The sequence below is a fragment of the Myxocyprinus asiaticus genome, chromosome 13 (genome assembly GCF_019703515.2).
Source record: "Myxocyprinus asiaticus isolate MX2 ecotype Aquarium Trade chromosome 13, UBuf_Myxa_2, whole genome shotgun sequence".
Taxonomy (NCBI): domain Eukaryota; kingdom Metazoa; phylum Chordata; class Actinopteri; order Cypriniformes; family Catostomidae; genus Myxocyprinus; species Myxocyprinus asiaticus.
In genome coordinates this window covers 46,960,103-46,969,029 of record NC_059356.1, presented here as the reverse complement: position 1 = coordinate 46,969,029, position 8,927 = coordinate 46,960,103, and the positions used below count along the sequence as shown (strand labels likewise).

Genomic DNA, 8,927 nt, shown 5'->3' with positions numbered 1-8,927 from the left:
AACAACACCAACTGATCCAAACAGGTACACAAAGACAAAACGATGAAAATCTGTAATACAAGATAAAACATGAAACAAATAAATGAAGAAAATGTTGCTTTACCTTCATGGTTCATTACCCACTAACAACATTGTTTTCAAATACGTTGCAACACTAAAACATAAGTTATAAATATTTTATTAATTATTTTATTATGATCATTTAGAGAAAATGACACCACACTGACAAACACTAGAGAGAAACACTGAAATAATAAAAGCACATCAGTGTTCAAAAACACAAATGAAATCACTTGATCTCAAGAACATTTCGTTTCTTCTTCATTTGTGTTTGTTTTTAACCTGTGTGGTGTATAATACTGTAAGATTGAAGCCCTTCACTCTTCTACACTCTTCTACTCGTCCAGTGTGTATTTACACGTTAAAGTCTCATGTTTTATTGTGTTACACTAACTATGATGTGTTTAACTGTTAATTACTGGATTAAAGAGAGAAATTAAAACAGTCCTCATCTTGCACACTACATTTTCCAGTCTCTTTCATCAGAAATTAAATTGAGAACAATTGTGACTAAAACAACGTGCAGAAAATTCTCTCTAAAAGCTGTGTGCCTTTAAATTACAAGTACATACTATATGCATTTAGTCATTAAACAGACACTTTTATCCAAAGTGACATACAAATGAGGAACATATTAGCAACTCATCATACAAAAGTTAACAATATCTGCAGTATCACACTGCCAAATTCCAATAGTAGCTACAGTACAGAAGCTTAAACAGAAGAAACAATCAGACACAGAGAGGACATGAGAACTGTGTGTAACACAGCTGGATCTCTGCATGATTTAATGAATCACTCAAGTCTTTAACTGTACATGTACTCATACTGACACAGCTGAAGTCACACACTGAAGTAATAAAACATAACTCAGAAGATAAAGTAGATGATCAGTACTGTACCATGAGAAATAGAAAAATAATAATTGCTATCTGTCAGCTTCATAACTGTCCAGAGTATTTGCAGAAACACAATCACACAGGCCCATCCAATAGGATCTGTAAAAAAAAGAAAAAAGAAAATTGAGCAAATCTCTTCATCACATTTTCAATAAAGTGTCTTATTTATAACCCAATATTTGTATTTATTTTATTTTATTTAATAGATATTTTTGTGCCTTTATCTTAATTATTTACAGTGTACATAAAACTGAAATACGTCTCCATAAACTCAACAGTTTTTTATGTAATGTGGCGGAATGATCCGCCCCTCCCTCTCATCATCGTCCCTTCAGTCAGGCTCAGGACGGGAGTTGAGTGCGAGAAGAGGTGCATAATTAATAAGTCTCGTTCTGACAGCGGTGGATGAAGCACACCTGATGTGAATAATGCTTCATCACCGCTGTCTTTAAAACACAGAGCACCTCTTCTCGGGGAGCCGGCTTCAAATCTCCATGTGTGCACACACTGGCATCCTCACACGCGCAGGAACAGAGCTGGGAGGGTTTGGACGAGATGGATGCGCCACCGGACCCGCTCCTCTAACCCCCGGACGGATTAAATGAGTCACCGGCGGGACAGCACAAGTCTCTCACCTGCCGCGGGCCTGGGAAGACAAGCCGCCAAAGACGCCGCCGCCCCTCACACCGTGGACCCTGGAGGGGAGCGTGTGCGGCCGACCGCGAGGATGCCAGATTATCCCTTTATTATGAACACTATTCCCCCTGGACACTTTATTTTCCCCTTTTATGGACATTTTACGTTGATTATTATTTCCAGTAAATGTCTCTCCGGAGCTTGACGCCACACCCCCTGTGTCTGTCTCTTGCTCATCCCAATATCACAATATCATGACTATATACTACCCACTGTGAAATACAATGTATTATCAATATATTATCTGTGTAATAATTATCATACCTGTTTCAGTTTCCAGTGTCATGATGAGAAAACCCATCATCACTGCATTCATCACTAACATTAATATTAACCACACTGTTCTCATGACCGAATCTGAAACTGAAAGAGATGAAAATGTGAGAATGTTTTCATTCATTAAACTCTTCATAATAACAGAAATGGTGCTGATCAGGGTTTAAAACTGAATTTAAGACACACTCAGTGTGCAGATTATCAGATAACAGAAAAACATCTCACAACTGACCACAGATCAGATCAAGACTGAAATCAGTGAAGAACTGAAGATTAATTTCTCTTAAAAACTATATACTCTTATTCACACTGTCAATCATAAAAGATGACGAGTGCCATAAATTCATGATGACTGATAATGAAGAATCATTTTTAATTGATCCATTTGCTCATCACTATGATAATTTACTGAGTTATTGATACAGTTATTACAGAGATCAGATCAGAAATCATCAATTACTTACAGCGGAGCCTGACAAAGCATCTATATAAACCATCTGTCATTTGTCATTGTTAGCATCACTGGTAAAAGTACAACAATGAAAAGTCCTAAAAGCAGGAGAGTCATCACATTAATGAAGATGGTGGATGTTACTACCAGACAACAACAGATTCACAGCTGACTGTAGTAAATCATAAATGTGAAAATTACTTTTTCATTATGAGTGTTTTAATGTGGCACTAGGAGCAATGAACATATGTTACAAATATGTTTTATCTATGTTTCTTATTAATGTGAAAGAACAGAGCTCCACCTCCAATAAATGAATGAATTCAGATCAATAATAAATGTGACTCACCTCCACTGCCTGATCTAAACATGTAGAACAGAAGAATGAATTGTAATGTTGGCAGAAACTCAAAGATCATATCAGCCACAATGTCAAATATGTCAATTATCCGTCCACTTTTCTTTCCAATCTTTGCAACTAAAACTATATGGGAAATATTTTCAATATTTAGGATCCAAATGTTTGATTCAGTTTTCAGTTATTATAATGACAGTTTATAATAACAGAATTTAAAGAGATAATAAACAAGAAAATCAAAAACAAGAGCAGATGAAGAAACATTCAGCTGAATAAATCATGTGACTGTGATATTTATTATACTGACATATATTACATGGGCGTCACTTTGTTTAAAAAAGTGGTGGGGACAGTTTTGGGGTTTGACGAGATCATATCAAATAATATTTGACCTTTTTTACCTTTTCTTCTTTGGTTTATTATTTCTGCTCTTTACTATTCTTGCTTTTCTCCTGTTATTCCTGTTGTATTTATTACCTTTTCTAGTCTGATTTATTTATTTATTACTATTTTTGATTAATTAATATTCTTAACTTTGTCTTCTTCCTGTTGTACAGCAACTTTAGTTCAATGTCTGTAGTTTGTAAATGCGCTTTAAAAATAAACTTATCTTTAATTATTATTATTATTATAGTTATTATTAATAATCATAATAACAATAATACATTTACAATTATATTTATTATATAATTTGTATTGGTAATTTTCTGCCTGTTGTAGAGTGACATTTACGTCACTGCAAAAGAGACAGAAAGTGTCATATGGATTACATTATCATTAATTTAATTAGATTTTCATTTTGTTTGAAGTATAATTTGAATTTAGAAATATTTTTGGTTTAAGTTTTTCTTGTTTCAATCAATGAATTCACATTTTTAAAGCTAAATCGACAGGTAGAAGTGAAGTGTGTGCAAAAATCCCTTCATCCAGGCCGACACAATCACTTTTAATCAGGGACTAAAAACAGTTCAAATATTGAAAATGAAAACCAGAAATATATATTTATATTTTTATTATTATTATTATTTTTTTCAGAACGTAATAAAAAACCGAAACAAACTCAATTTTAGTTTTTCCTGAGTGAAAATGTTATTCTGAAATGCTTGAAACCGGTTAATAACCGCTTAATTTCAATCTGATAATTTTTCATGAAATCACAGAAGACTAAATATTTTTTCTCTGTAAACTTTTAAAATTACACCACTTTCTGTTGTCCCGACTCTTATCGCTGGTGGCGTTGTCTTTAGACAGCAAGATCTTGCCTGTTTTTCGGTGACTACAACATGTGCCAGTTTGTGTATGAAGGCTTTGCTGTGATAAGAATAAGATCTTTTACCTGTCAAACATCATTCAAACTTATTTTTGTAATCTTGTCAAATTAATATGTTGAGTTAAGTTTACATGCGTGTTCAATGACGATGATTACACGTGTGTTGTTGACATGTTCAGTGATTCGTCCATCAACTGAAGGCCACACTTCCAGTGTTGACAGCTCCATTAAATATAATGGGAGTGCTGTAGTTTTACTGTATACTATTACAAAATGTTAAATACACAAATAAAATGTTTAGTTTACAGCTGCATCTGTCTCTGAAAAAAAAAAAAAAAACTCCAGCAGTGATTAATTTAATGTTGTTATTTTCAAAGCTTATTAACACAATGTACCCTTATTATAAAGAATGTTCTTAACCGTTCTTTTATTTCGTTCTAACCTTTTGATAAGGACGCCTCGAAACACTGAAACCGGAACAAAAAAAATACAGTTTTTATGCAATTCAGGCAATTAAACGCAAAGAAGGCAATAACTTCGTTATTAAATGAAGAAGTACTTTTATCTTTGGACAGAATTTTCAATATCAGGAACATTTTATTTTAAATGAACTCAAAACTTTAAGGCAACCAGGTTACTTACTTTTATAAGTTAACCAAAATATAATTTTACAGTGACACATTGCGCATGTTTGCATGAAAACACCAACTCTTCATGGTCATGACAACTGAATTTGCTCGTATCGTATCGTTTAGTGCTCTTAAAATAGGGCTATCGTTCCTGATGACCAATTCAAGCCAATAAATATTTCACATTATTAATTTGATAACTTTATCCCTATATCTGCAGATTCTGCATCTAATTTTACACACTTGAAAGAAACTCCTCAAGAACTGGCAATATTTCTTCTGCATTAGACACCTCATGAAAGCTATATTAAAAAGTGGTAGGAACATGTGATAAATTGGCTATTTCAATTAAACTGATAAAGTTATTCAGTAACTATTAAAAAAAAAAAACGTATTTTTATAATTACTGATCAAAACTATGGAGATGTGATTTATTGAAGAGAGGAATCTGACTCCCTAATCTTAAATATCTACTAATTCTTTTACTCTTAACTAAAATATCAGATCTGAACACTGAAATATATTCTGTATTTCAAATCAAATGTAATGTGTAATGCATTTAGATGAACATGAAAGTCTTGATGTACATTTCTCCAAATGATCAGTAACAGTCATGAAATATGAGAAAAAACCCTTTACAAATAGAGGCTGATCGATCATTAGTTCAGTGTTTCTGTGTCTCTCTAAAGCTGAAGTTTTACTGATGGAAATGCTCACCTTAAACGGAGAGTTCACCCAAAAATTTAAATTATGTCATCATTTCTTCATCCTCATGTTTTCCAAACCCGTTTGACTTTGTTTCTTCATTGGAACACAACAGGAGATGTTAAGTTGAATGTTCGCCTCAGTTACATTCACTTTTATAGCATTGTTTTTTCCATACAGGGAAAGTGAATGGTGACTGAGGCTGTGACTCTGCCTAACATCTCCTTTTGTCTTCCATGTAAGATAGAAAGTCACACAGGTTTGAAACAACACAAGGGTGAGTAAATGATGACAGACTTTTCATAGGTCATCTGAATTTTTCATCTCTTTGACAAATTAGTGTTGATGTTCCTGTGTTTCAATTGTGTGTCTGAAACAATCACTGCTGATCTGAAGAAACACTGTTTAATATCATTTACTCAAAATGTCAATGGTACATGATGATGTATGGAACAGAATCATACAGAAATACTTACTGTAAATGATTTTCCAGAGGCAGTACAGAAACATTATTCCAAAGAAGACTGATATTACAGCTCTCTCAGACTCTGCATAATTCAGAAGTTTTCCAAAGGCAGATTTAAAAAGAGCTGAAAGAAAGATGCAGATAAAACTCAATTACCAAATGGAAACAGACGAAATATAAATACAGGTCACAAGCATTAAAACACACTTTTCATTTAAGATCTTTTTATGACTATCTCTAGTAATCTGTGCTTTAGTGTTTCAGATCACTGCCTGCTCCTGACATTGACCCTGTGAACTTTGTGCTGCTTTTATTACAGCTGACATCATGATACAACACATGCTGAGATGTTATTTAGGGGTCATTTGGGTTTAAAATTCATGGACGTAACATGACGTTTTCAGAGTGAGATGTAATGCTGATTTTTTGGATCAGATTGATGACAGATGAGTAGATGTATTTCATAAGAGTGAAAATAAAATGTGATCAGTTCCATAAACACAGATGAACACATGAACTGTCATATTAATGTAAATCCTGAAAGAACTACAGCACTACACGACACATTAAAGAAATATTCTGGGTTAAAGCTCAAGTTAAGCTCAATGGACAGCATAATGTTGATTACTCCAAAAAATAAAATGGACTCGTCTCACCTTTTCTTTAAAAATATGCAAAACTCGAGTTAATGAGGCACTTACAATAGAAGTGAATGGGGCCAAAGTTTGGATTTAAAGGCAACATGTGACACTTATAATTTTATAAAAGCACTTGCACTAATTGTTCTGGTAAAACATTTTTATTTGAGCTTTATAGTTGATTAAATCATTGTTTTCATGGTCGTTTTAGGGTTTACGGTGTTGCATTGCCATGGCAACGAAGTTGTAAATTTGGATATATTTGGATATAACTTTACACAAAAAGCATTTTTAAGTGATTTTATTACACACAAATTATAATAACATGAATATTGTTTATGTCTTGTGGCTATAATTTTGAAACGGTAAGTATTTTAACATTTATGGATTGTTCTCATTTACTTCCATTGTTAATGCCTCACTGTAACCCAGATTTTTGCTTTTATTTTTTATTTTTTAAGAAAAGGAGGGACAAATATAAATGAATTTTTGTGGTAATTAATATTATGCACAAACTGCTGTCGAATGAGCTGAACTTGTATTGAACCTGGAATATTTCTTTAAAGTATTTGTGCAATATTATTGTTTTATACTGTAGAATATCCTGAATATGAAATCACTTCAGTTCTGACAGTCACAATTGTTTGCTTTTTACTGACTGTTAAAGTGAATTGTTTTGTGTTCATGATAATTACTGTTGTTATGTTTGGATTGTTTACCTGAATAAATAACAGCTGAGAGAATAACATATTCTGCAACGTAACTGTGATCTAAAATCAGTGTTTTAATGTGGTCTGTAAAACAGAAAAAATGAGTAAATGTTACAAATATAATATCACAGAAAACAGCAACACACTGAAACTGCCACTAAAACACTGAAAATATAATTCAGATGTCTTTTGTCAAATTATTGACACAGAGATGATGTGATGTCTGCACATCTTGATATTATGATTCATCTCCTCTGATAAACTGACATTAATCAGAAATGAATCATATACCTGTAAAGTCTTCAATATATGGAGCAGCCCAGAGCAACATTACAGGTCTCAGAAAATAAAGAGCACAACAACAAACTGTCTCATTCACAGATCCTGAAACAAAATCACATATTCATCATGAGACTTTTTACATTTGAGAACATTTTTGGCTGAATATAAATGTTTTAAAAAAAACAACTGGCATGGAAATTCTTCTCACAACTTGTTTAATAATGAAGATGTGAAATTAAAAGACTCACCTTCAGAAACACCCCAGAACACAAAAGCACAAAACATGATGATATTTGGACAAAAGGCCAGAAACACATGAAGACGAAGGACTGAATCTAGAGTTAAAAATAGAGCACAATAAAAACCAGAGAAAAATACCAAACAACTGATAATATAAATACAATGTAGTTTATTCAAAAGACAGCAAATTACTTTGATTACAGCCTTAAAAAACATTTTCCTCTATTTTGATTATCAGTAGACTGTCACAGCAGATGTTCAAATCCAGATGCACCATGGGTATTTTACAATATCAAAGCGATGTTTAGTCATAACAGTTTTTTATGCAGTTCCTTAAACCTATAACATATTTCTCAAAGAAAACTCAAACTCAACTGTACAGTACAAACCTCTTAAGATGAGATGAAACACTTGGATATTTACTCCATTTCAAACTTTGCCTTCAAAAGATTCATAAAGCCATCAAACACACAGATACACCTCTCTCTCACACACGTGAGATTTATTAAAAACATAACTGTTGTAATCTACATATTAATATTCAGTTCATTCATATTCAATCTTGCATCATCATTCCTGAATAGTTTGGTTTTGTGTTTACAGTACTGTTTTGAAAAAGTGGAGCCTCATTTTAAGAAAAGTGTCGTTGCTATTGGGAAAAACTTTGAGTTTGTAAACTGGATTGAAAGAAACAAACTGTAAAAAAAAAAAAAAAAAAAATCCTGAATGCACTGTTAAGTAAATCACAGCTCTTCATCTCTTTTCAATGTTTTCTCAGTGTTTTCATCTGTTTTGTGCTCTGTTTGCGTATATATAACTCAGTCTGTTCAGTTTTCATTGGTCTTGTCGGACTTGTTAGTTAGATATCATTACAGTTCAGATCATTTGAAATCACTGTTTGTTTGATCTGGTCTTGGATTTTGCTTTGTATTGCTGCTTTCTGCTGTGATTTGGATCTTCCTGGTCAAGACTTTGAAAAATAAAATATATATATATATATTTCCCATAATGTTTCACACAATTATTCACTCTTTCTGTAAGAGACCTTCCACCTTCCAAAGAAAATGGCACATTCAACCAGGGCCGTTTCTAGGCACAGGCGAACTAGGCGGCCGCCTAGGGTGCCACCTGGTGGGAGGGCGCCAAAGAGGAGGCCTCTGCCATCCCCCCCAATGGGGACACCAATAGGGATCTCGCCTAGGGCTCCAGAATGGTCAGAAACGGCCCTGCGTTCAACTACAGTAGCA

General features: G+C 33.4%; 1 pseudogene; it reads right to left on the bottom strand.

Annotated features, from left to right (window-relative positions):
* Positions 1-1,008: 1,008 nt before the first annotated feature.
* The window catches only part of LOC127449861 (uncharacterized), a 26,730-nt pseudogene continuing 18,811 nt past the window's right edge, over positions 1,009-8,927 (bottom strand).